The sequence below is a fragment of the Macrobrachium nipponense genome, chromosome 21, assembly GCF_015104395.2.
Source record: "Macrobrachium nipponense isolate FS-2020 chromosome 21, ASM1510439v2, whole genome shotgun sequence".
NCBI classification, from domain to species: Eukaryota; Metazoa; Arthropoda; class Malacostraca; order Decapoda; family Palaemonidae; genus Macrobrachium; species Macrobrachium nipponense.
In genome coordinates this window covers 35,578,600-35,603,757 of record NC_087212.1, presented here as the reverse complement: position 1 = coordinate 35,603,757, position 25,158 = coordinate 35,578,600, and the positions used below count along the sequence as shown (strand labels likewise).

The 25,158-nt window shown below is 50.0% G+C and overlaps 1 protein-coding gene across 5 annotated transcripts in view; it reads left to right on the top strand.

The window, feature by feature from the left end:
- The window catches only part of LOC135197915 (glycoprotein-N-acetylgalactosamine 3-beta-galactosyltransferase 1-like), a 497,298-nt gene that overhangs the window by 9,157 nt on the left and 462,983 nt on the right, over positions 1-25,158 (top strand). The gene's annotated exons all lie outside the window — the stretch shown is intronic.

The window sequence follows — 25,158 nt, the reverse complement described above, 5'->3', positions numbered from 1 at the left end:
AGGTAGTAGCGGCAGCTGGATAGGTCGTAAGCTTTCGAACAAGGGGTTCGGTAGTTAACTGCTTGTCCGACAGGCGCGCGCGCGCGACTGGTAGGTAAACAAATCACTTTTGCTTTCGGCCTGCTGGCGTGTGGACGTGTATCATCGCTCCTCGCCCTCTTTATCGTTCTTTGCCTTTCGCATGGTTGTGTTTTTCTTTTTCTATTTATCTAGTGAAACTGAATTGTAAGTACAATCATTTCATATTTATTTCCATTGAATTCAATTGTGAATTAAAGGATCTTGGTTTCACCACGCCCTCCGATTACCCGAGTGCCGGGACTGAAGGGCGTAAGTGCGGGAATTCATTTTCCCAGAAATGATCCTCGTATTGTGTATGCTCGGTGCCGAGGGCGGGAGAGCGCTCGCTCCGAGCGTATATTTTGGTTGGAAATGTGTAGATGAAAATCGTAAGTAAGTGCTCTTTTCATTTATATTTTTTTTTTGACCTGTATGCTCGTTGCCGAGCGAATGCGCTCGGCACGGAAACTTATTCTGTATGGAAGTGGAATCGCAAGTACAGTATTCTTTTTCATTTTCATATATTTATTTTGATTGTAGCAATACTCATTTTGGATCAGTTTCCGAGCTTACCCGGAAATTGATCTTTCCCCTTTTTATTTGAATGAAGTGAAATCGCAAGTGCAGTTCTTTTTCATTTTCATATTTTATTGAGATTGCATTGTTTACTGGGATCAATGTTTCCGCTATTTCCCGGAATTGATCCTTCCCCCCCTTTTTATTGTATGAAGTGAAATCGCAAGCGCAGTATTCTTTTTCATTTTCATATATATATTGATTGCATCAATTCATTATGGATCAAGGTTTCCATAAACCTTGATCCATAAAGGAAAGGAATGGATCCTTTTACCCTTGCGCTCGGTACCGAGGGCGCAAATGCGCTCGATCCGAGCCCTTATTCATTGTGAAGTGAATCGTAATGCAAGATTCTTTTTTCATTTTATTCTTTTTATTATTGATTGCATCAATATTTATTTGGTTCAAGTTCCTCTCAGTCAGGGAATTGATCCTTATGCCCTTGCATTCGGGCCGATGGCACGATTGCTCTCGGGCTCTTATATTATTGTTGGGTACATGGGTGCTGTGCGGGGGTGGGGAACGAGAACCCCCCCCCGCTCAGCTCCCACAGATGGCCCTTCCCCTTGGGGGGGGGAGGTTTATCGGCGTTCTTCTCCTCGCCCGATCCGTCGAGCGCGGGGGAGGGCGCTCGTGCCCGATGTACAATTGTATTCGGGGTCTTCCACTCGTTCGGAGAGGGCTCACCCCCCCGCGCGAGGGGACTTTCCCCCCCACTAATCGCTACTACTGTTATTTCCGCAGGTGCTACTGCCACGAGGGTGGACCTTGGTGAGGTATGGGCGTCCTTCCATTTGCAGGGCGTGCTAGTGTCCAGGGGCTGCGGTTCTATGTCTGGGCCTACTGCGGTCACCCATGGAGTGGTGACCACGCTCCAGGTGACGACGTCCCTCCTCACCTGGTGTAATCACCTCACGTGGTAACAGTCTTGCCTACAGCCGCTGTGAAGTGCCGTTCGCCGTACCGAGAGGGGGGCGTGCCGCCGCCGCTCGTGGTTGCCGCGCTGCAGCGACCACACTTCCACTGCCGCCCTAGAGCTCGCCCCTGGACCTGCCGCCGGTACCAGGATGTTGCTGGCTGCTGCTCCACTTCCTGTGTTCCCGGTGCTGCCTGCCGTACCTGCCGATTCTGGGCTGACTGTCCATGCAGTTGCTGCGCTGGCTGTCCCTGCCGTTGCTGCGCTGGCTGTCCCTGCCGTTGCTGCGCTGGCGGTCCTACCGATGCTGTGCTGGCTGTGCCTGCTGTTCCTGAGATGCCCATACCTGCTGATGTCGTCCCTGTTCGTGGTGGTACCTACCCCAGACTTTGGTCTGTCTGTACAGGTGCGTTCCAGGGCCCTGTAGCTTCGGCTACAGCAGCCCCGGCTCCGCCCTGGATAGCAGATCTTACGTCTGTCCTGAGGAAGCTGACGAAGAAGAGGAGGAAGGTGTCGTCGTCGTCGTCTTCATCTTCTTCATCGTCGTCGGCTGCCGCCTCTTCCCCTTCGACTTCTAAGGCTTCACAGCCGAGGAAGAAGAAGGTTGCCATCCTCCCTCCTAAGAAGTCTCCCTCGGGAGCTTCTCGGGACCCGTCTCACCTAGGTGGGACGGGAGGGTTCCTTCCGCTGGTCCTCCTGCTCCTTCGGGAGCGGGGCCCGTCTCTTCTTCCGCAAGAAGAAGACTACGGGGACCAGAGGTGGTACCGGCTAACACCGGTACTTCCTCGCCTGGTGTCAGTGGTTCTGCCCACTGCATCAGGGTCCGTCTCGGCCTCTCGTTCGCGGGAGGTACCGAGTGTACGGTCGCCTACCAGCGACCGTGCAGCCAGGAACCAGACCTCTGAGTCCGCTCAGCGTCAGGTTCACGGCACGGCCACGGGCTGAGGCTGGGAAGAGGTCCTCCCGTTCGCCGGTGCCAGCCACGGCTGGAACCAGCGACGTGACGTGCCGTTGAGGACAAGCACCGGTCTCTGTGACAGTGGAGCCTGCAGGTCGCCTGACCGTCGCTCTCACAGAGAGCGATTGGGTATGGCAACCAGCACCAGCTCTTCTGACACTCGAGATCGGGGCCCGCTGTGCTCAGTCCAGCCGTTCTCCACAGCGAGACGGTTCGACCAGGCCTGCAGCTCGATCGCCACCACGGGTTGACGATCGCCTGCAGCCCTCCAAGCCTGCTGGTTTCTGCCAGCGAGCAACGAGGGAGCGTCAGGTCTGCCTCTCCCGTACTTCAACAATCCTCGGGTTACACCGGGAGGAGCGAGGTATTGAGGAGTGATCGTGAGGGGTGCGCCCCTCACGATCCCACCACGACGCCCTACGTGCCAGGCACGGTTCTTGGACCGGCCAGGACGTATGCGCAAGTGGATGGGGAAGACCGAGAGGGCTGTCGCTGTTCCCCCTTCTTAGGGAGGAAGGTTCTCGGAATATGCTCTTGTTCGAAGGGCTTAACGGTCCCACTCTGCAAGATGCTGTGACTTCCGAGATCCAGAGGAACTTTGCCGAGGTTATGGCGCTGATTCGTCAGCACAACGACCTCGGGGAAGGATCGCCGCTCCCACCAGCAGAGCCACGTCTCGGCTCGAGTCGTTTTGGGGCCCGAGAGGGAACCCAAATCGACTGTGGGTCTGCCGCGATCGGAGCTTGCCGACTGTGTTGAACCCAGGTAGTCTCTCGTCTCCGGACAAGAAGGCTCTCTCAGTTCTGGTCCGGTCGAACAAGCTACTTCACCTCCTCTACTGCGACAGAGGCGTTTCCTTCTTACGTGTCTTCGGACACCGTATTTGAATACCCCTTCGGTCCTCCCTGAGAGGTTTCGACCTCGACGAGGACTTGGAATGAGTCGGAGGACGGTATCGGCTCTCTCCTGTCAGGTGTCGATCAGCCCCACCCAGACGACGTTCACAGTGGCGGCAGATCCTTACCTACAGTATGAGTTCGTAACCCTCCTCGGGAAAACGTTTTCTCCTGACGATACGTTTTCCCAGGCTCTGAGAGGCCATCGCCGTAAGGCGATGGCTGCTCCTTTTCTTCTCCAACTGCTAGTTCCGCTGGGAAGGCGAGCCAGTATCCATTCCTCCCCCATTCCCTCTCTCCTTACGGCTACGAGGGAAAGGGGAGGGATCCTACAGAGATTTCTCTGTAAGATCCCACGTTAGGGGCTGCGCTACCGGGTGGACCTTCGGGTCCTACCTGACGTAAGCCCCGGTCGTTGAGGAGGGATCCTGCCCCTTTCTCGATTTCTACGGGAATCGAGAGGACCACCAGCCGATATCGTTTGACGAATTCGGTGGGGGTTTCGCAGAGTGCTTAGAATTCTACGGAATTTCTAGCGCACTCAGAGTGTTCGAGTTTTTCATACAATCAACTTACCTGTCAGATATATACATAGCTAAGACTCCGTCGTCCCCGACAGAAATTCAAATTTCGCGCCACTCGCTACAGTAGGTCAGGTGATCTACCGGCCTGCCCTGGGTGGCAGACTAGGAACCATCCCCTTTTCGTATCATATTTTCTCTGTCGCCGGTGGTATCAACATTGTTGTTATTACCTCCTGACTTAGATTCTTTTTTCAACATTTGATCAACGTTTTTCGGCTTTTTGGTGACGTATTTGGATCGTGTTTTGGCATTCGCTACTGTGGACTGTTTTTGGAATAACTCTTTGGACCCAATTTTCTCAGTATGTCTGATTCTAATGTGAGTGTGAGAATGTGTGTGAATGTAGGCTGCTGGGTGAGGATACCGAAAGCTTCGGTTGATCCTCACACTGTATGCCGTAAAATGTAGGGGGGTGGGGGTTCAGTGTTCTGCCTTTTAACACTTGTAAGGAATGTGAGGGTTTGAATGCAAGAAGAATGGAAGACTTTGATTCTCTTTTGAAGAAGTTAGAGAGGGATAGAGTTAGACGACTGAAAGGTGGGAATTCAAGGCCTATTGAGCCTTTCACCGATAATTCTAACCCTACTACTGTAGATTCTCCCTATAAATCTCATTCTCAGAGTGTCTTTTCGGATTCGGCATCGGAAATCGCCAATCTGAAAGCGACTATTCGAGACATGAAAACCAAGATGGCTGACTCGAAAGGTAAGGCTAGTGATAGTGAACAATTTAGTGAAGTGAGTCCTATCAGTGTTGTGGAGGGGGCGTTTGATCGTCCCTGCGGCGCTCCCAGGCCTAGACCTCTTCCAAGCTCACATGCCCAGAGGAGAAGGAAAGTCGAAAGCCTTAAGGAGGTCGTGGGGAATCCCCAACGGTCAGACGTCCCTTCAGCTAGCTCTGCTTCATGGCAGCCAGCTCAAGGGCGCTATAGAAAAAGCGTCCTTCGCGAGTGTTTCTCGTCCTCTCCCTCTCCCTCACCTAAACGAGGGTGGAAGGAGTCGAACTTATCTAGACCGCTGAAGCGTCATATGAAGCAAGACATTGATTCAAGCCCAGAGCGCTTCTCGGATGACGCCCCGTCTGCTATTAAGAAGGCGAAGGTGGCGTCAGCGTCACCTGACGCTTATGAGGAAGTACCACATCATGCTTCTTCCCCGAGTGATGACGAGAGGCGTCATGCACTAGACGTAGGAGAAGCCTCAAGAAAGATAATTATGGCGGTTCAGGAACAACTGTCATCTCTTGTGGGAGTTTTAGCGCCCCGTCGGAAGGACGTGACGCTTCCAATTAAGAAGTCTCGTCCTCTCGCACCTGCTCGAAGAACGGGGGCTGACAAGAGTGTCGTAAGACAAGAAGATCAAAAGACGTCTTTTAGAAGTGAAGCGTCATTCCAAGCGGATGTTAGACGTGACGCTCCGTCCAAGATTGTGACTCCGAGTAGGAAGCCCTTAGAGAGCGAAGCGTCTTCCAGACGCGAAGCGTCATCAAGACGTCAACAAGAGACGTCATACATGACGCTCGGAGAGCGGGAAGCGTCATACAAGACGTCTTCTAAAGCGCGAGAGAAGCCGCAGGTTGTGACGCCTTCCAGGTCGATCAAAACGGGAAAAAGGAAAGACTTTCATTCCCTTAGCCCCTCTCCGATCAGGAGTTTGTCTCCTCCAGAAGGAGAAAGTTCTGAAAGGAGAACAGAAACTCAGAATTATCACGAGTTGGAGCAAAACTCGGATGATGACGATCTTGGAAGAGAGGGCTTGTCCAACTATAAGGTGTTGACTACCCTGCTTCTGGAGGAATACGGAGACGAGTTGACTCCGGCTGCTCCTCCTTCTCCGCGCTCGCTCTTTTCGAGTGCGAAGGCGAAGAAGCCTTCGTCTTTTCTGAAGATGAAGCCCACCATCTCGATGAAGCGGGCTTTACACGCCTTAGACTCCTGGATGAAGTCGAAGAAAGACTTAGTCAGGACAGTATTTTGCATGCCTCCAGCAAGATTAGCTGGGAAAAGAGGCATATGGTACAAGACGGGTGAGGATATGGGTATCGCTCTCCCTTCTACTACAGAGGCAGACTTTTCGACGTTAGTTGACGCTTCAAGGCGTCCAAGTCTTAATTCTGCTCGCATTACATGGAGTATTTCAGAACTGGATCATCTTCTCAAGGACTTTTCCATGTATTGGAAGTCTTCAACTTCTTAGATTGGTCCCTTGGGGTGATGTCCAAGAAAGCTCACGATTCGCAGGGAATCGAACCTGAAGCCCTGTTATGCATTTTGTCTTGCATCGACAAAGCAGTACAGGATGGATCTTTGGAAGTCTCTTCATTATTTGGAGCAGGTCTTTTGAAGAAAAGGACAGTGTATGGCGCCTTCTTAACAAAGGCAGTCTCGCATGCTCAGAGGGCAGCTCTACTATATGCACCTCTGTCGGACTATTTGTTCCCTTCTAAGTTAGTGAAGGACGTAGCTCATTCTTTAAACTGAGAAGGCGACACAGGATCTTCCTGACGCAGTCAGCTAGGAAGAAGAAACCTGCTTTAGTTTCGGACAAGAAAGAAACCGAGCACTTCTATGCAGCCCCCCCTTTCGAGGTGGTCCGATCTCCAGACCTCCCGCAAGAAGGAAGGCTCCAGAGAGAAGAGGTAGGCCCGCCTTTCGTCCCTTTAAAAAAGGGAAAAATGAAACATTTCTCCTCCAAGCACCAGTAGGTGCCAGGCTCCTGGGATTCGTGGAGGCCTGGACACTGATAGACGCAGACGCGTCTTCACTAAATATCATAAGGAAGGGATATCGTATCCCTTTCCTGAATACTCCGCCCCCCCCTAACGTCAATACCAAGGGAACTATCAGCCAAGTACAAGGATCCTGTGCTGAGGGATACTCTTCGATCGATGGTGGAACAAATGTGGGACAAGAGTGCAGTAGAACTAGTACTGGATCAAAACTCCCCGGGTTTTACAATCGCCTTTTTCTAGTGGCGAAAGCCTCGGGAGGCTGGAGACCAGTACTAGACGTCAGCGCTCTGAACAAATTTGTTCAGAAGGAGAAGTTCTCCATGGAGACTTCTGCTTCAGTCCTAGCGTCATTACGACAAGGAGATTGGATGGTGTCTCTAGATCTCCAAGACGCCTACTTTCACGTCCCGATCCACCCTCGTCGAAGAAGTACCTCCGTTTCATGACGGGGGGAAGGATCTTTCAGTTCAGAGCCTTGTGTTTCGGCCTGTCCACAGCTCCTCAGGTCTTCACAAGCCTGATGAGGAATGTGGCGAGATTTCTTCATCTCAAAGGAGTGAATGTCTCTATGTACCTAGACGACTGGCTCATCAGGGCCAGATCGGAGAGACAGTGCTTGGAGGACCTAAAGTTAACTCTGGATTTGACCAAGGCGTTGGGATTGCTTGTGAACCTCGAGAAGTCTCAACTGATCCCCAGACAAGACCTAGTCTATCTGGGGATTCGGATGGATTCTCGGGCGTTTTCGAGTTTTTCCCTTCGCAAGAGAGAACCGCAAAAGGTTGAGGATAATCTCTCTCTTCTTAGAGAAACAACAAACGTTAGCGAGGGAATGGTTGAAGCCTTCTGGGGACGCTTTCCTCGCTGGAACAGTTCTTCCCACTAGGAAGACTTCAGATCCGTCCACCTTCAATTCTTCCTCAAGAAGTCTTGGAGCTGGAAAACCGGGCAACTGTCGGACGTTTTTTCCCATTCCAGTGGAGATAAAGGCACACCTACAGTGGTGGTTGCTACCTCTGCAAGAGAACAAAGGGACCTCTCTAAGAACTCAGAACCCAGACCTAGTGTTGTTCTCCGACGCGTCGGAGACAGGTTGGGGAGCGACATTAGGCTCAGAGGAAGTGTCAGGCACCTGGGAACCAGCACAGGTGTCCTGGCACATAACTGCAAAGAGCTCTTCGCCGTACACCTGGCCTTGAAGAGCCTAGAAAACCTCTGGTGAGAGACAAGGTAGTGCAAGTAAACGTGGACAACACCACCGCACTGCCTACATTCGGAAACAGGGAGGAACTCACTCCTCGTTCCTTTAACGAACTCACGAGGGATCTATTACTTTGGACGTTCACAGGAACATCTCCCTGCTGACAAGGTTCGTACAGGGAGTAAGGAATGTGAGGGCGGACAGGCTCAGCAGGAGGAACCAGGTCCTTCACACAGAATGGACTCTGCACGAGGAAGTGTGTCTCGATCTCTGGTCTCTGTGGGGAACTCCTCATGTGGATCTCTTCGCAACATACATTTCAAAAAGGCTCCCAGTGTTTTGCTCGGTCCGTGGAGATCCAAGAGCAATTATGGTAGACGCCTTCCTGCTAAACTGGTCTCGAGTGGACGTTTACGCTTTTCCCCCATTCAAAATCCTGGGGTTAGTAATGAAAAAGTTTGTGGCGTCAAAAGAGACGAGGATGACATTAATAGCCCCCTTTTGGCCGGCCCAGGAATGGTTCACGGAGGTAGTAGAGTGGATCGTAGACTTTCCAAGATCCCTACCAGGAAGGACGGATCTTCTCAAACACCACACTTCAAGAGGTACCATCAAAACCTAACCCCTCCCCGCTCTCGCTCTGACTGCCTTTCGACTATCGAAAGACTTGTCAGAGCGAGAGGCTTTTCTCGCGAAGTGGCAAGCGCGATCGGCGAGAGCTCGCAGAACCTCCACTACGAAGTATACCATCGAAGTGGGAGTTATTTAAGAAGGTGGTGTAGAGCCAAGAAGTTGTCCCTCACTCTCTACCTCTATAGCGGAAAATTGCTGATTTCTTGCTATTCCTGAGAGTAAAATCTCATCTAGCCGTATCCACGATAAAGGGATACAGAAGTATGCTCTCGGCTGTATTCAGGAACAGAGGGTTAGATCTGGCAAATAACAAAGATCTCCACGAAATCATAGAATCTTTTGAGACTTCAAAGTCTAAGGAACCAGTACCTCCGAACTGGAACTTAGACGTAGTCCTCAAATATCTGTCTTCGGATAGATTCGAGCCTCCGCATCTGGCATCATTTAGGGACATAACTAGAAAATGCCTATTCCTTTTATCATTAGCGACAGCAAAAAGGATTAGTGAGTTACAAGCTCTCGCAGGATAAAAGTAGGATTCCAAGGGGATACTCAGGCTATTTGCTCGTTTGTTAAGAACCCTTGTTTTTAGCGAAAAACGGAAGAATCCCACGAATCCCCGTGGGCCTAGGTCATTCGCAAGTCAAATGGATGTCGAGTCTCGTAGGCAGAGAAGCAGAGAGGGTCCTCTATGCCCTGTTAGAGCTCTGAAGTTCTATCTTCAGGGAAGGAAGCGTCAGTTGGGAGGCTCTAAGACAAGTTCTTTGGGTGCGGGCGGTAAAAGACCCCACAACAAGACTAATGTCCAAGAATGCTCCCTAGGCGTTCTTTGTAACGAAAAAACGTCATTAACTGGACGCTCATAAGGTCTTGTCCTGACGAAACAATTGCCAGACTAACTGACTGAGATAAAACAGCTCATGGAAGGTAATAGCGGTTTTGCGACGTCTCCTTCTCGCTTTTGTTTTATAAGAAGTATGGTTCGCCTTAAAAACATTATAAATACGACATATTGGAGATGCACTCAGTGTTTGCATCTCATTACTTGAAAGACGTGCGTGTGACGTATGAGAAGTGCTTTTCTCTAGGTCCTATCGTATCGGCAGATACGGTTCTGGGTACGGGAGCTGACACCAATCCTTAAATGTATATACTTTTCTTCTTTTTGGATATGATCGAATCTCTTCGAACAATGGAGGATTCAGGCTCGCACGGGCGGCCGTCTATGTTGTTCATAAGAGAATTCTCGTCATATCCAATTAGTTGAGTATAATTTTTTTTTGAAAAATTATGTATGTGTGCGTAGTGGTTGAGTTACGGTTGTTGTGACGAGTTCGGGGATAACTCGTAACAATCCTTAGTTCTAACACATGGTTAGGATCAGGTGGTCGGGATTGGTTGTGTGCTCCTTCATAAGGTGTATTGTCATATAAGTGGATCAGCACCCATTGACAAAGTCCTTTTAGTCTCTGCTGAGTAGTGGGTAAGACCCCATCGGCAGACCCACAAGAACTCTTGGCCATAGATCACATATCTGCTAAAGTTTCTTGAGGTGATGCAGACTACTGGGCAAACACCCACCAAGTCTACCACCTATCAGGTAGGAACCAAGGTTTTATTTATACCTACAACATATGTTGTTTACCTGTCTATTCCATATAGTAGCTGTCTCTTACCCTCCACCGAAGGGTGCCAATCAGCTATGTATATATCTGACAGGTAAGTTGATTGTATGAAAATGATATTGTTATGTTACAATAAAGTTTCATACATACTTACCTGGCAGATATATACAATTAAACGCCCACTCCCCAGCCTCCCCGCAGGAGACAGGTGGAAGAGAGAAAATATGATAGAAAACGGGGATGTTCCTAGTCCTGCCACCCAAGGGCAGGCCGGTAGATCACCTGACCTAACCTGTAGCGAGTGGCGCGAAATTTGAATTTCTGTCGGGGACGACGGAGTCTTAGCTATGTATATATCTGCAGGTAGTATGTATGAAACTTTATTGTAACATACAATATCATTTTTTAACGATCTCCAAACACTTAGGCGAGACCACGGTCCAAAGTGAGCGAGAATCCCCGATAATTGTTACGATAATCGGGAACCTCGCTTATGCTCGAATTCCTGTAATTTCTAGCATTTGGAAGAAGACTGCTGCTGAAAGAAGAGTATCTCACAGTAGGCGATTAACCTGGAATAGAGAAGAACGGACGGGAACTTCCAGTTTGGCTTGAACTATCGTCTTCGGTATTCTGTTCACCATTGAAGCTTTCCTTTGTGAAAGACTTCTCCTTCACTCTCTTGACTAGAGAACGAAGGCGGTCGATCTCCAATCCTTATTCTCATTCCTCTGAGGGGAAAAGAATTTATGGATGGAGGTCGTGGTACAAAACCTACAATATACTACGTATATTACCCTCTCTCGCCCAGCATGATTCTTGTAACAGTTGAATTGTCCGGGGTTAGCGCATACCGTAGTTAACTCTACGGTTTGTGACCGAGACGAATTGTATCTTAATTGAACTGCAACTCGGGGTTGCTGCAACCTCCCAGCAGTTATCAGTTTCGATTTTAGATACTTGGTATTGTCATGACAAACACCAAATCAGTTTTTGTATTTACCGAAATCCTCCGTTTCGTTTAAATATAATTGCTCGAGCGTATTCTTTATGCTCGATGGGTTCTAGCCGAACGCATTCCTTTTCGTGGAATAATGGATTAACTGGCAAATCAGGATGAACGAGTCACCGAGAGCTACTGGTGTATTGAACTGCCTGATAGCGGCTCAGTATCAGCTAGGTCTCGGAGATGAAACGGTCGGTTACGTCTCTCTCTCCCTGGTTTGATTGACTACCGAACCGTATCTCTGCCCAACAATCATGGACTTAGGTCTCTGATTAACGGGGATTCTCGCAATAATGAAGGACCATCTACTGCTGTGACGCTCGATTTCATCGCCTTCGACATTGCGAGAATTTTCAACAGAGATATCTCTTGGACTCTTTCATCTTTCTGTTTACCAGCACGGTAACAGAAGTCTGTACTAGTCAACCGCTGCATCGCACCGCGATAATGCGAATGATTTTTGCAGACATCTGAGTTTGTCTTCAAAATATCTCGTATTCGTAGGTGTGCAATTATTCATTGCTCGCCCCACCCGAATTAACAGATATGTCAGAAGACATCGCCTACTCTCCGACCTGACAGCTCTACTTCCAAATGTTCAGCCCATGAGAAGCAGTTCTTCAGGCAGTATTTCCCTGTCTTCATTACTGAAAAGCGCTCCGCTTTTATTGCAACTACGATCCTCACGGACAGCAATGAATAGCGGTTAGCGTTCTCAGTCTTTGTAGCACAGGTTCAGAATCTTGAGAATCCTTCTCTCGGTTCAGCTGCGAAGACGTAGTTTGCATTTTCTGTACACCTTCGTCTTCAACGACACATGTGTTGTTTCTCCTTAGCCGAGAATCAACTATACTATGAGATATCTTGCCATCAGGGACCTCGGTCTCTAGAAGGCAATTGACTTTCGCCTGTTGGGCACATGCCTTAAGAGAGTCATCACCTTGCCGCCTTCTGGCATCGGTGACGAACAAATTATTGTTTAGTCTCTTGGCAGAAGCCCTTTTAAGGCGAAGGTCACGTGACTTGCTCGGGTGCTTGGACAACTTGCCTCCTACCGAACGCAGTCAGTCGGCAGCTGTCAGAGCGCCCAAGTCTGTTACGAACTTCGCTGTGGACTTAGTTCGGTTGTTCCATAACAATCTTTTCTTCGTCCTAACGGCTTGTCACAGTACCCATACCATCGACAACCCACCATTGAGTGTCGGTGTCCTATCCACTACCGAGAGAACAACTTCGCTGCAGACGGATAGACCAGTATGGGTACAGGACATCACCGAAGTCGAGAAGAGTTAGGTCATACGACCATTCCCTTCTTTTCCTCTGAGGTAATTGCATGACTTTTCCTGCGAAGTCAAGCATCCAGGGGATGGGGATTCGTGACGCTCGATTCGTACCGAATTCGTAGCGAAGACTCTGAACCCTTCGGTTCCTGACGATCGGTTAGAGTCCTTCACAATCCCCTCCCTAATGGACTTCACCGCCTTCGATGCGAAGGAGATGCTGCTTTGTCCTGTGAAAGCGCGACCGCGCTTTCTGAAGAAACTCGACATCCCAGGATGAGTGTTGAAGACTCTTCGTCAGCACCAAGATGACCTAGAAGTACACTCCCTCGAGTTACACAAGAAACTTCTCCATGGCGCAGGTACTGAAGCAGGGGTCTGGTACAACCAGACCACCGGCAACCTCCTTCTACCTTTTATTGATATTGCCCACAGGTTCCTGGATCGTTTCCTTAGGACCCGTGGTGGCTGCTCAACACGTTGTCTAGCTAACCCAGACCCTAGCAGGCTGAACAGCATCGAGTCCTGGTGTGACTGTAAGAATAGATAAGTGAATGAGAGAGTGACTGGCTTCTCTTCCTATCTTTTTCTCCCCCTTTACCTGTGGGTAGAGGGATACGGTCATCACCTTGCTGGATAAGGACGAGATGCCGTGAGCTACTCGACAGAGCCCCATCCTATCCCCTTTCACTAGGATGGGAGCGAATATCCACCACTCCCTCCTACAAGGGGGGAAGTGGATGCCAACAAGAGACAAACCATAACTTTATGTTTGCCATCTTGCCAAATAGGAACTTGTTCTTGTTTGCTGTACGAAGAGATACGCTTGCCTCTCTCTTAGTACTTGGTCCAGAGGTCTGACCATTGATCCTGCGGTGCACACCCCGATCAATCGGACAGAGGCTTGGATCCCTCCCTCGCTCTTACGACCAGGGAGGCATTCCAAGGTTGGGCGAACACCAGTCTGTTCACAAAAGACTCAGATTCCTCCCACCAAGAAGTGAGTCTTCCTATTGTAAAAGGACCGAAGGTTTGTATGCCGTGTCGGAACAAATGACAATTTGTCCAAAATTGCATTTTTCCTAACTATACAAACCTGAGGTCCTTTTACACATAGCCCCACCTCATGCCACCCCTCACTCTGCAGTTTTTGCTTGGGCCAAAAGCAAAAGTGATTTGTTTACCTACCAGTCGCGCGTGCGCGCCTGTTGGACAAGCAGTTAACTACCGAACCCCTTGTTCGAAAGCTTACGACCTATCCAGCTGCCGCTAGTACCTTCCTATTGTAAAAGGACCTCAGGTTTGTATAGTTAGGAAAAATGCAATTTTGGACAAATTGTCATTTTAGGACCAGATCTGTACCTTCTGCTCCAGCCCAACAACCTCCTTCTGGCTCTTTTTTCCAGAGTACATCTCAGGTTGCTGGTGCCTCTTCTTCATCCTCTGGTGCTCACCCTTTGAAACGCGGGAGAGGTTCTTGGCGTGGCTCCAAGGGCAGAGAAAGAGCTCAACCTCCAGGAGGACCTAGCGCCTTAGTGGTGTGGTTGGTTTGGTGTTTGCTTCTCACCTCGGTGGTCGCGGGTTCGATTCTCGGTCATTCCATTGAGGAGTGAGAGGTGTATTTCTGGTGATAGAAGTTCACTCTCGACGTGGTTCGGAAGTCACGTAAAGCCGTTGGTCCCGTTGCTGAATAACCACTGGTTCCATGCAACGTAAAAACACCATACAAACAAATCCAGGAGGACCTTCTTCTTCTTCTTCTTCTTCTTCTTCCTTGTCTCTGCGTAAGAATTTTCGGAAGTAGGAGTCATCACCTCGCCTGGAGACCGCAGTAGGAGCTTGTCTCTCCCGCCATTGGTCAGCTTGGCAGGGGAGAGCGGTGGATGCTTGGGTGGTGGAGGTCCTGAAGGAAGGTTACGAGATCCCTTTTGTTTCCAGACCTCCACTTTCCAATCGTCCTCTCGAGTTCAACAGTTATTCCCCTCACTCAATCAGGGGTCAAGCCTTGGAGAAGGAGCTTTCGGCCCTCTTGGAGAAGGATGCCATAGAGCGAGCTCCTCCTTCTCCCGGGTTTTACTCTCGGATGTTTGTAGTTCTAAAGGCCTCGGGTGCCTGGCGCCCCATCATAGATCTTTCGGTTTTGAACAAGTTCATTCTAAAGTCCCAAGTTCAGGATGGAGACGTTCCATCATGAGGACGGTCAGATGAAAGACCGGTCAGACTGTTTCGTCTCACCACTGCTCCACAGGTCTTTTCTCGTGTGATGGCTCCTGTTTCAGCTATTCTGCATCAGTTAAATGTAAGGATGCTTCGGTATCTGGACGATTGGCTAGTCCAGGCCGAATCTCTAGAGAAATGTCTCCGTCGAGGGAGATGGTTTCTGTCTTTGTGTCGAGTTGGGGCATTCGTTGTCACTTCGACAAGTCCAACCAATCTAATCCATTGCCAAGAAATCATGACTTATCTGGGGATTGTTTTGAATTCCCAGATTTTGAGGCTTCTCCCGCTCAGAAACGGATAGACAAGCTTCTGAGTCTGATCGAAGAATTTTTGTCCTCCGTAAGGCAGCCAGTTTTCTCTTTGGAGGTCTCTCCTGGGCCATTTGTCATCCCTCATCCAACTGGTTTCCCGGAGGTCGTCTCAGAATGAGGTCCCTTCAGTCGACACTTCGCCAGCATGGCATGGATTTCGTGTCCGAGGACACGATAGTCGCCTCTTCTCCACAATGTCGGAAGGATCTCCGTTGGTGGATGCAAGTTCACCGCCTCAAGTCAGGGACATCTCTTCTTTCGGTTCCTCCGGACCTAATGTTTTTGGTCAGACGCCTCGGATCAAGGTTGGGCGCACACCTGGGCTCCGGAAGCCGCTTCGGCCTTTGGTTAGAGGAGGAGAGGAGCATGTCAAATAAATTGGAGGGAACTGAGGGCAGTGTACCTAGGCCTTCTTTCATTTCAGGAACAACTGTTGGAGTCTGGTTGTCGCGATCTTCGTCGACAACACCACAGCAGTCTCGTACTTTGAGAAACCAAGGCGGCACACAGTCGGATCTTCTCACTCAAGAAGCCCGATCAATCCTGTGTTTGGGCAGAAGACAGGGGGATTACGTTGGTCCCTCAGTTTATCCTGGGCCTCCACACAACGTCTTAGCAGACGCCTTGTCGAGACCGAACGAAGTTCAAGGGTCGGAGTGGACACTTTGCCAGGAAGTCTTCGACAGCCTCAGGCAGAAATGGCCTGTCACAGTCGATCTGTTTGCCACCCCACTGAATTTTCGGTGCCAGATATTCTTCGCCCTTACCAGACTCCTCAGAGTGCCGGGACAGACTCTCTTTTGCAGGACTGGAGGGACTTCAAGCCTATGCTTTTCCTCCGTTCTCTCTGGTGAGGTCAGTCCTCAACAAAGTGAGGGCAACCAAGCGTCTGGATCTCACCTTGATCGCCCCCTTCTGGCCACAGAAGGAGTGGTTTCCCGACCTTCTGGAAGCACTGTGGAACCCCCCATTCGCCTGCCAGAGAGACCAGATCTTCTCAACAACCCCATTTTCATCGGTTTCCATCAGAGGCTCCACATGCTTCATCTTCATGCCTGGAGACTGTCAGGAGGTTCTCCAAGCACGAAGGGTCTCCTCCAGAGTGGCGCGACAGTTGGCTCTTGCCAGGCGGCAATCAACCAGAGTAAATTATCAGGCTAAATGGTCGGTTTACAGACGTTGGTGTAAGTCTCAAGGACATTCAATTTCTAGACCTTCTTACCGAAAGTAGACGGAGTTTTTAGTTCATTTACATCATGACAGGGCCCTGTCACCTTCGTGCATTAAGGGTTATAGGTCTATGCTTTCCTATGTTTTTAAGGCAGGCTTCCTGAGATCTCTTCATCTTATGTCATTAGAGATTTACTTCGATCTTTTTCCCTATCTCGACCCAGGCCGCAGTGTTCGCCTCCGACATGGGACGTTAACAAAGTCCTTCAAGCCTTAAGGTTCCCTCCGTTTGAGCCTCTGAATTCTGCCAAATTTAGGGACCTCTCTTCTAAGACACTCTTCCTTGTCTCACTGCTACAGCCAAGAGGGTGGGTGAACTGCAAGCACACACTTTTTCTGGTTGCCAGATCTGGACAGACATGATTTTGTCATACCTTCCTGAATTTTTGTCGCAATGACTGAATCGTCTGATAATCCCATTCCCAGGTCTTTCGTACTGAAGTCGCTGGTCGACTTTGTTGGTAATTTAAATGAGGAATTAGTTCTTTGCCCTGTTAGGGCGCTCTCTGTTATTTACGCCGCACGAAGGACATTCAGGGTCGTCCCCGTCATCTGTTTGTTTCACCCCGAATGTCAAGAGACCTATTTCAAAGATGGTGTATCCTTTTTTCTCAGAGATCTGATCGTTAAAACTGGTGGTTCGGCTGCTGGGGAAGAACCAGACGCCGAGAGCACACAGTATTAGAGCAGTTGCTACATCAGTAGCTTTTTATGAAGAACGTCTCAGTCGCCAAGGTGCTTGAGGCGGCGACTTGGCGTTCTAATTCTGTTTTTGTTTGCCTCTTTTTACTTGAGGGATATTTCTCTGTTCTAGGCGACTTCGTTCTTTGGGCCCGTTGGTGATGGTAGGACAGGTCGTCAGACAGGAGAATTAGGTAGTCTTCCTGTTTTACGTTTGGTTGCTACCTGTATATTATTCATTAATTTTTGTTTTGTTGTATATATTTTTTGTTTTTGTATTATAACCCATGGCAGTTTTTGACGTAGTTATAATGGGAATTAGTGCAGTTTGGTATTTAGGTGTTTTTGATGACAAGGACTGACTGCTTGGCAACTCATGCTGCTTCCATTTTCAGTGTGAAATGGTTCCAGCCACTGGGTTTGTCGGCACTGGCGACTACGCTTCTCCCAGAGTCGATGCTGACCTAGACTAGCCACTGGTTCGCTTGTCCTGACTACTCCTGCTTCTTCCACTGTCCTGGACAGGGAATTATCGATGATCGTCTGCTGTCATCTGGTGACTCGCTCACCATCTACTTTTTGTCTCACCTGTCTCTCAGAGTCAGACACTCGTGGAGATCAGGCGACATTTAGTAGCCCTGAGTTTCTTGTTGACGAAGTCGGTTGCGTTGATACACCCCCGATGATCGTGTAACATGAGACCAGGTTGGACTGTCAGGCATTCGTCCTTCGGGACTGAATCGCCTTTTTGCTCCGCGCTCCTTTCTCTTGGCACCAGAAAGCTCGAGTTAGGAGTTGCTCATGAGCCGATTCGTTGCTGCGACTTCGGGTTGCGTTGATACACCCCCAGGTTTTGCTTAGCTTTGAATCGCCCAGACAGTCCAGACACTCATCCTTTAGGAAAGAATAGTGCTTGATAGTCTTCAGGGTGCAGCCTTGCTGTCCGCAATTCGTCTGACTGGTCACCTGGTCGGTCACCTGACTTTAGTACGACGGACTGACTATGCACTTACTCCTTGTCCTGTGCTACCGCAGTTGGTGGCATTATGGTAGGAGACTTTGAGTTGTTAGTATCTTTGACCTTGGGTTGAGTTTTGACTGCCTATGATATATATTTCTTTGTTTGTTTTCTCCTATTCTGTCCGAAGGGAAATTGTATTCAGATTCCCTCCTCCTTTTCAATGTGGTATCAGGCTAGATAAATTATATTAAGGTAATGTTTATTAATATGGAATTTTTATTCTAAATTAATATTAATAATACTTACCTGTATAATTTATCTAGTCCCACCCATCCTACCCCACGATCTGCCTATCACAACTGATTTGAGGGAAGGTTTTCGTATCTGTCAACGACAGTGTTGCCAACTGGCGGACAGAATAGGAGGTAACAGGGTTGCCAATGTGGTAAATTTTGGTGCGGTTTTTGGGGATTTAGGGCTAGATAAATTATACAGGTAAGTATTATTAATATTAATTTTAGAATAAAAATTCCATTTACGACACCAACCACATTAGATCGCCCATTTGCCTTGGTAAACTGCGGAGGTTGACTTCCTAAGACTGCTGGACATGTGCCCAGCTGATTTCTGAGAAAAGCCTCTCTCTCGGAGGAGATAGTTGATAGCCTCCAACCGTGAAGAGACAGGGATTCTACTGACTGGTGGAACCTTTCTGCATGGGGCTGACACAGGAGATGCCGCCAAGGGGGAATCTCCCTTGGAATCTCCGACAACAACGACAGCAGATCTGGAAACAATTCCGCCTGAGGCCACAGAGGGGCTACCAAAGTCATTCTGAGACCCTGTGAACTCATCAGCCTGTTCAGAACCTGACGGATCAAACAAAACGGAGGGAAGGCATACACCTCCAGGTTGTCCCAGGGATGTTGGATTGCATCTTCTGCCAATGTTAAGGGATCTGGAACCACTGAACAGAACACCACCAGCTTCCTGTTGTAGCGTGTCACGAAAAGGTCCAGCATGGGTTTCCCCCAAATCTGGAAAAGCTTGTCTGCCACCACTTGATGAAGGGACCACTCTGTGCCTAGGATCTGATCCCGGCGACTGAGTTTGTCTGCGACCACGTTCCATTTCCCTGGGAATATACCTGGGTTTGAGCTCTACTGAATTGCTGATTGCCCACTGGTGAAGCTCGACGGTCAAGGCATGAAGTTGCTGAGAAACCAGGCCTCCCTGTTTGTTCATGTAGGCTACCACCGTAGTGTTGTCCGACATGAGAACGACAAAGTGACCCTCTACCTTCCCCCGAAATTCCTTCAGACCCAGGAAAGCCGCATTCAACTCCAAGACGTTGATATGCTGCTGCTTGTCCTCCAAACCCCAAATGCCTGAAGTGATGAGTCCGCCTAAGTGCGCGCCCCAACCTGCGAGGGAGGCGTCCGAGAACAGAAGGAAGTCCGGAGGGAGAGAACATAGTGGGATGCCCTTCAATAGATTCTGGTCGTCCAACCACCAACGAAGGTCTTCTGTCACTTCCAAAGACAGTGGGACCATAAACAAGGGAGTGTCCCCCACCGGAGACCAGAATTCCCCCAGTCTCCATTGCAGAGACCGAAGATGAAGGCAGAGACCGAAGATGAAGATGCCCATGAGTGACCAGCTTCTCCAGGGAAGATAGCACTCCCAGAAGAACCTGCCACTGATGAGCCGACTGATGCGACTTTGACAGAAAGTTGCGCGCCACAGTCCGCAACTTCTCCAATCTCCTATCCGACGGGAAAACTCTTGCCACTGTCGTATCGATGACCATGCCCAGGTAGAGAATCCTTTGAGTGGGTACGAGGTTCGACTTTTCCTGGTTGACTAATATGCCCAGGTCCAGACAGAACCAAAGAAGAACGATCCCTGTCTTGGAGCAGCTTCTCCCTGGAAACTGCCAAGACCAGCCAGTTGTCGAGGTACCTCAGCAATCCGATCCCCTGAGCATGGGCCCAATTTGACACGAGAGAGAAGACCCTTGTGAACACTTGAGGGGCTGTCGTCAGCCCGAAGCACAAGACTTTGAACTCAAAGATCTTGTCCGCCAGAGAGAAGCGAAGGAACTTCCTGGATGTGGGATGAACAGGGATTTGGAAGTATGCGTCCCTCAAGTCTATCGACAGCATGAAGTCGCCTTCCCTCACAGTTGCCAACACTGAGCGCGGGGTCTCCATCTTGAACCTTGTCTTCCTGATGAAGCGATTCAAGGTGGATAAGTCGATCACAGGCCTCCATCCTCCCGACGCTTTGGGCACCAAGAAGATGTGACTGTAAAACCCCGGGGACAGACGCACTACTTTCTCTATCGCATCCTTGTCCAGCATTTTGTGTACTTACTTCCGAATAGCCAAGAACTTCAGAGAATCTGGGGGATATGTCTTCCTGAGCTGTGGCTTGTCCGACAGAGGAGGAGAGAAGTCGAATGGCAACAGGTATCCCACCTGAAGGACATCTACCACCCACTTCTCCGCCCCGTAACTCTGCCACTTGGCCCAATGGGCAGCCAGTCACCCCCCCACCCATGGCGCAGGAGAGGGAGAGGTGCCCAACCTACCGACGGCCCCATTGACCTCTGTCCCTGGGGCCTCTTCTTGGTTTAAAGGAACGAGAGCGAAAGGGCCGTTGATCTTGAGACTTGGGCTGTGTCGAACGGGAAGGCCCTGCCAAACTCGAGGTCCTCGATGGCCTACCAGGCGACAATCTCCTCGACTGTTGCTGGACTAGGGGAGGAGGAGGGGCCAGATGTCTCCAAGGGTGGGACTCTGATTTAGACACGGCTTGGTGCACCTTGGTGTCAGCACGGTGTCGGTCTATCGGATTTTTGAGTTCTGTCCGTGGAAACAAGAATTGCGACTCCAACAGATCACCGTTCCTCAAGGCCAGCAAAGACTCGGTGTCGAGCGACCTCTCCATCCTAGACAAAGCCGCGTCCCTCCTAACCAGAAGATTAGCCCATAAAATGGCACTGAGGTGAGCCAAATAAGAAAACGCCTTGCCCCTGGACTGCAATAGACTGGCAAGCGAGGCAGCACTCACCAACCCTTCAGGGGACCTGTCAAAAGCTACCTTGGCAATCACCACAGACAAGAGGTCCAGCCAAGAGTCCGTCTGCAACATGGAGGCTGCCGTAGATTCCAAAGCTAAGGCATCTTGTGGAGACAAGGATGGAGCCGCTGACCTCACCTGTTCCAAAGTCAAACCCGGCTTCAGCCGAATGACGTCTGGGTTAAGGTGGCGTGACAACAAAAACGCAGAGCTCGTAGCATAGTACTTCCTATGTCTTGTGAGAGGTGGGGGTAGTAGTTTGGTAGAGCCTCTAGAGCGAAGTGAACTGTCCCGGTCAGAAACAGAGGCGTTAACCTTCTGCAAGACCGCCTGAACGTGCCCCGACAACGGCAGCTAAAGAGACGATTTGGGGTCCTGAGTAGCTCCCACCAAGGCTTCCAAGCCTGAGTACTATTTTCCAAATTGTTGAACCCACGAATGAGATCAACAACTTCCGAAAAGGAAGACGGAAACTCCTGCGTGTCTCCCTCCTCCTGCTCTGGCACCGGCGACCTACGACGAGAAGGATATGTAGGCTCTTCTAACGCGCCTCCTTCACCAAAATTCACAGGAGGGTTAGCAGCCAAGCAGTCCGAAACCCCTACTAACCTATTTGGGCTGGGTCCAAGCATCCGCCTCCAAGACGGACCCACTGTAACACTAGGCACATCACTCATCTCAACAGGTGACTCCAGACGTCCATGAATGGTCACGGGCGTGGCGGCTGTGCGTACATGAAATTGGGGGGGAAACTCGAGCACTTGAGATTGACGGAGAGTCCCTATAGTTGAATTCTTGGAAGCACCAGTTAGAGAGGCAGGCAAACACTCCAGCTGCACCAACTCCGTGCTCACTACCTTCGACCTCTTGACAGGCGCCTCCAGATCTTTACGGCGACGAATAGGCCTTGGAGAAGAAGGAGCACTAACATCACGTGCATGGGCAGGGGAGGTTGTAACACGCTCGCGATGTGCAAGGACGGAAGAGGGGGGCTGGTGTGGTTGCACTATAGAGATTCAGCGGCGAAGCAACCCCTGCAGAACACACACCACTAACACTGCCCGAAACCACAGCACTCTCGGCAACACGTCTGCATTGTTCCTCCCTTGACGGCGAAGGAAGGGCAAAGTCCTTAGCCTTCCAATGCTTAATACACCGACGAGGCGTAGAGGGGGAAGAGGGAGAGGAAGACAGCTCTAGCTGCTTATGCGCATTCTTCTCAGAAGGTGGGGACGAAACAACACGTTTCCTACCAGTCCTCCCAACTGATAAGGCAGCCAACTTCACATCCAATACAGAGTCCAGCCTCTGAAGCACTGCCTGGCATATGACCTCAGACTGATGTACCAGAGAAGGCTCCGAAGACAAGGAAGGGCGATGTAGCGAACTGGGCGGCAGTGACGTTTTTGCAGCTAAGGTGGATTGGAGGAGGCGGCTGGGAGATACGTCATCGATGAGAGTGACGTCACAAACAGTGGTGACTTCACGGCTTCCCCTCTGTGTGAGGGGAAAAGAGACGCCACTGGCGGAGGAATACACAAAGATGGACCCCGTGACGTCATCAACGGGGCTGACGCCGCAGCGTCACTTCGATACAAAGTGGTGGTAGACACTGGCGGAGCAATACAAGATGGCCGACTGCTCCTACTCGCGGAGACGAGGCTGGACTGGGAAGGGGGGTGTGCGAGCCTCCACAAAATGTGCTAGCACCCCCCCCCCCCAAGGACGGGGTACCCCCTAGCCCCAGCGTCTTCCAAATCGCCGCCATTTTGGACGCTTCCGACTCTGGAAGAGAAGTGAATGATGAAAAAATCTCACCCCTCTCAGGAACCGAAAAAGCTCCCGAGGAAGAGGGGGCTACATTACAAAAAATACCCTGGCGACCTCCCGATACTTCCATCGACGAATCAATAGAAGAAAAGGAAGGAGATGCAGGGACAACGTTACTATGGGGGTTGACTACTGCGGAAGACGAAACATCGGGAATAGGAGCAAAGCACTCCCAAGTAGGAAGAGTGGAGACTCTCCGATGTTCCCTCTTACCATAAAACTTCCTCCACTGCTCCTTAGGCCATGCCTGGCATTCTGTACAAGGATTCGTAATCGTACAAAAATTCGAACGACACCTACTGCATGTGATGTGAGGGTCTGTCTCTGTCGAAGCCAAAAAACGAGAACACGGAAACCCAGGAACTCCGGGGCACATACGCTGACACCGAGAAGGAGCAGAAGAAGCCATAATACCAGGTAAAAACACACACACACACACTAAGAGAAATGAAATGGGCAATGAACCGGGAAAAGGCCAAGAGAGGAAAACACAACTCTCGCCCAGGCGGTTAAGAAAAGACTGGCGTAGATGATCGGCGTTTGACCACTCTTCACCCGATCTACGCATACGTGTTAGATATCACAAGATTCCTTGCTTTCATCTGCTTTATAACCGGATCCAGCTAGGCGCTAGAAATTATCCTTTGTTCCGACACGGCATACAAACCTTCGGTCCTTTTACAATAGGAAGGTACTAGCGGCAGCTGGATAGGTCGTAAGCTTTCGAACAAGGGGTTCGGTAGTTAACTGCTTGTCCGACAGGCGCGCGCGCGCGACTGGGAGGTAAACAAACCACTTTTGCTTTCGACCTGCTGGCGTGTGGACGTGTATCATCGCTCTCTGCCCGCTTTATCGTCGTTGCTTTCGCATGGTTGTGTTTTTCTTTTTCTATTTATCTAGTGAAACTGAATTGTAAGTACAATCATTTCATATTTATTTCCATTGAATTCAATTGTGAATTAAAGGATCTTGGTTTCTCCACGCCCTCCGTTTACCCGAATGCCGGGACTGAAGGGCGTAAGTGCGGGAATTCATTTTCCCAGAAATGATCCTCGTATTGTGTATGCCCGGTGCCGAGGGCGGGAGAGCGCTCGCTCCGAGCGTATATTTTGGTTGGAAATGTGTAGATGAAAATCGTAAGTAAGTGCTCTTTTCATTTATATTTTTTTGACCTGTATGCTCGTTGCCGAGCGAATGCGCTCGACACGAAAACTTATTCTGTATGGAAGTGGAATCGCAAGTACAGTATTCTTTTTCATTTTCATATATTTATTTTGATTGTAGCAATACTCTTTTTGGATCAGTTTCCGAGCTTACCCGGAAATTGATCCTTTCCCCTTTTTATTTGAATGAAGTGCAGTTCTTTTTCATTTTCATATTTTATTGAGATTGCATTGTTTACTTGGATCATGTTTCCGCTATTTCCCGGGAATTGATCCTTCCCCTTTTTATTTGTATGAAGTGAAATCGCAAGCGCAGTATTCTTTTTTCATTTTCATATATATTTTGATTGCATCAATTCATTATGGATCAAGGTTTCCATTCATAATCGGGAATGGATCCTTTTACCCTTGCGCTCGGTACCGAGGGCGCAAATGCGTTCGATCTGAGCCCTTATTCATTGTGAAGTGAATCGTAATGCAAGATTCTTTTTCATTTTATTCCTTTTATTATTGATTGCATCAATATTTATTTGGTTCAAGTTCGCTCATTCAGTCAGGGAATTTGTGATCCTTATGCCCTTGCATTCGGGCCGAGGGCACGATTGCTCTCGGGCTCTATTATATTGTTGGGTACATGGGGTGCTGTGGCGGGGGTGGGGAACAGAACCCCCCCCCCGCGTCAGCTCCCACAGATGGCCCTTCCCCTTGGGGGGGGGGTAGGTTATCGCGTTCTTCTCCTCGCCCGATCCGTCCCGTGCGCGGGTGAGGGCGCTCGTGCCCGATGTACAATTGTATTCGGGGTCCTTCCACTCGTTCGGTAGAGGGCTCACCCCCGCGCGAGGGGACTTCCCCCCCACTAATCGCTACTACTGTTATTTCCGCAGGTTGCTACTGCCACGAGGGTGGACCTTGTGAGGTATGGGCGTCCTTCCATTTGCAGGGCGTGCTAGTGTCCAGGGGCTGCGGTTCTATGTCCTGGTCCTACTGCGGTCACCCATGGAGTGGTGACCACGCTCCAGGTGACGACGTCCCTCCTCACCTGGTGTACTCGCCTCACGTGGTAACAGTCTTGCCTACAGCCGCTGTGAAGTGCCGTTCGCCGTACCGAGAGGGGGGCGTGCCGCCGCCGCTCGTGTTGCCGCGCTGCAGCGACCACACTTCCGCTGCCCTAGAGCTCGCCCCTGGACCTGCCGCCGGTACAGGATGTTGCTGG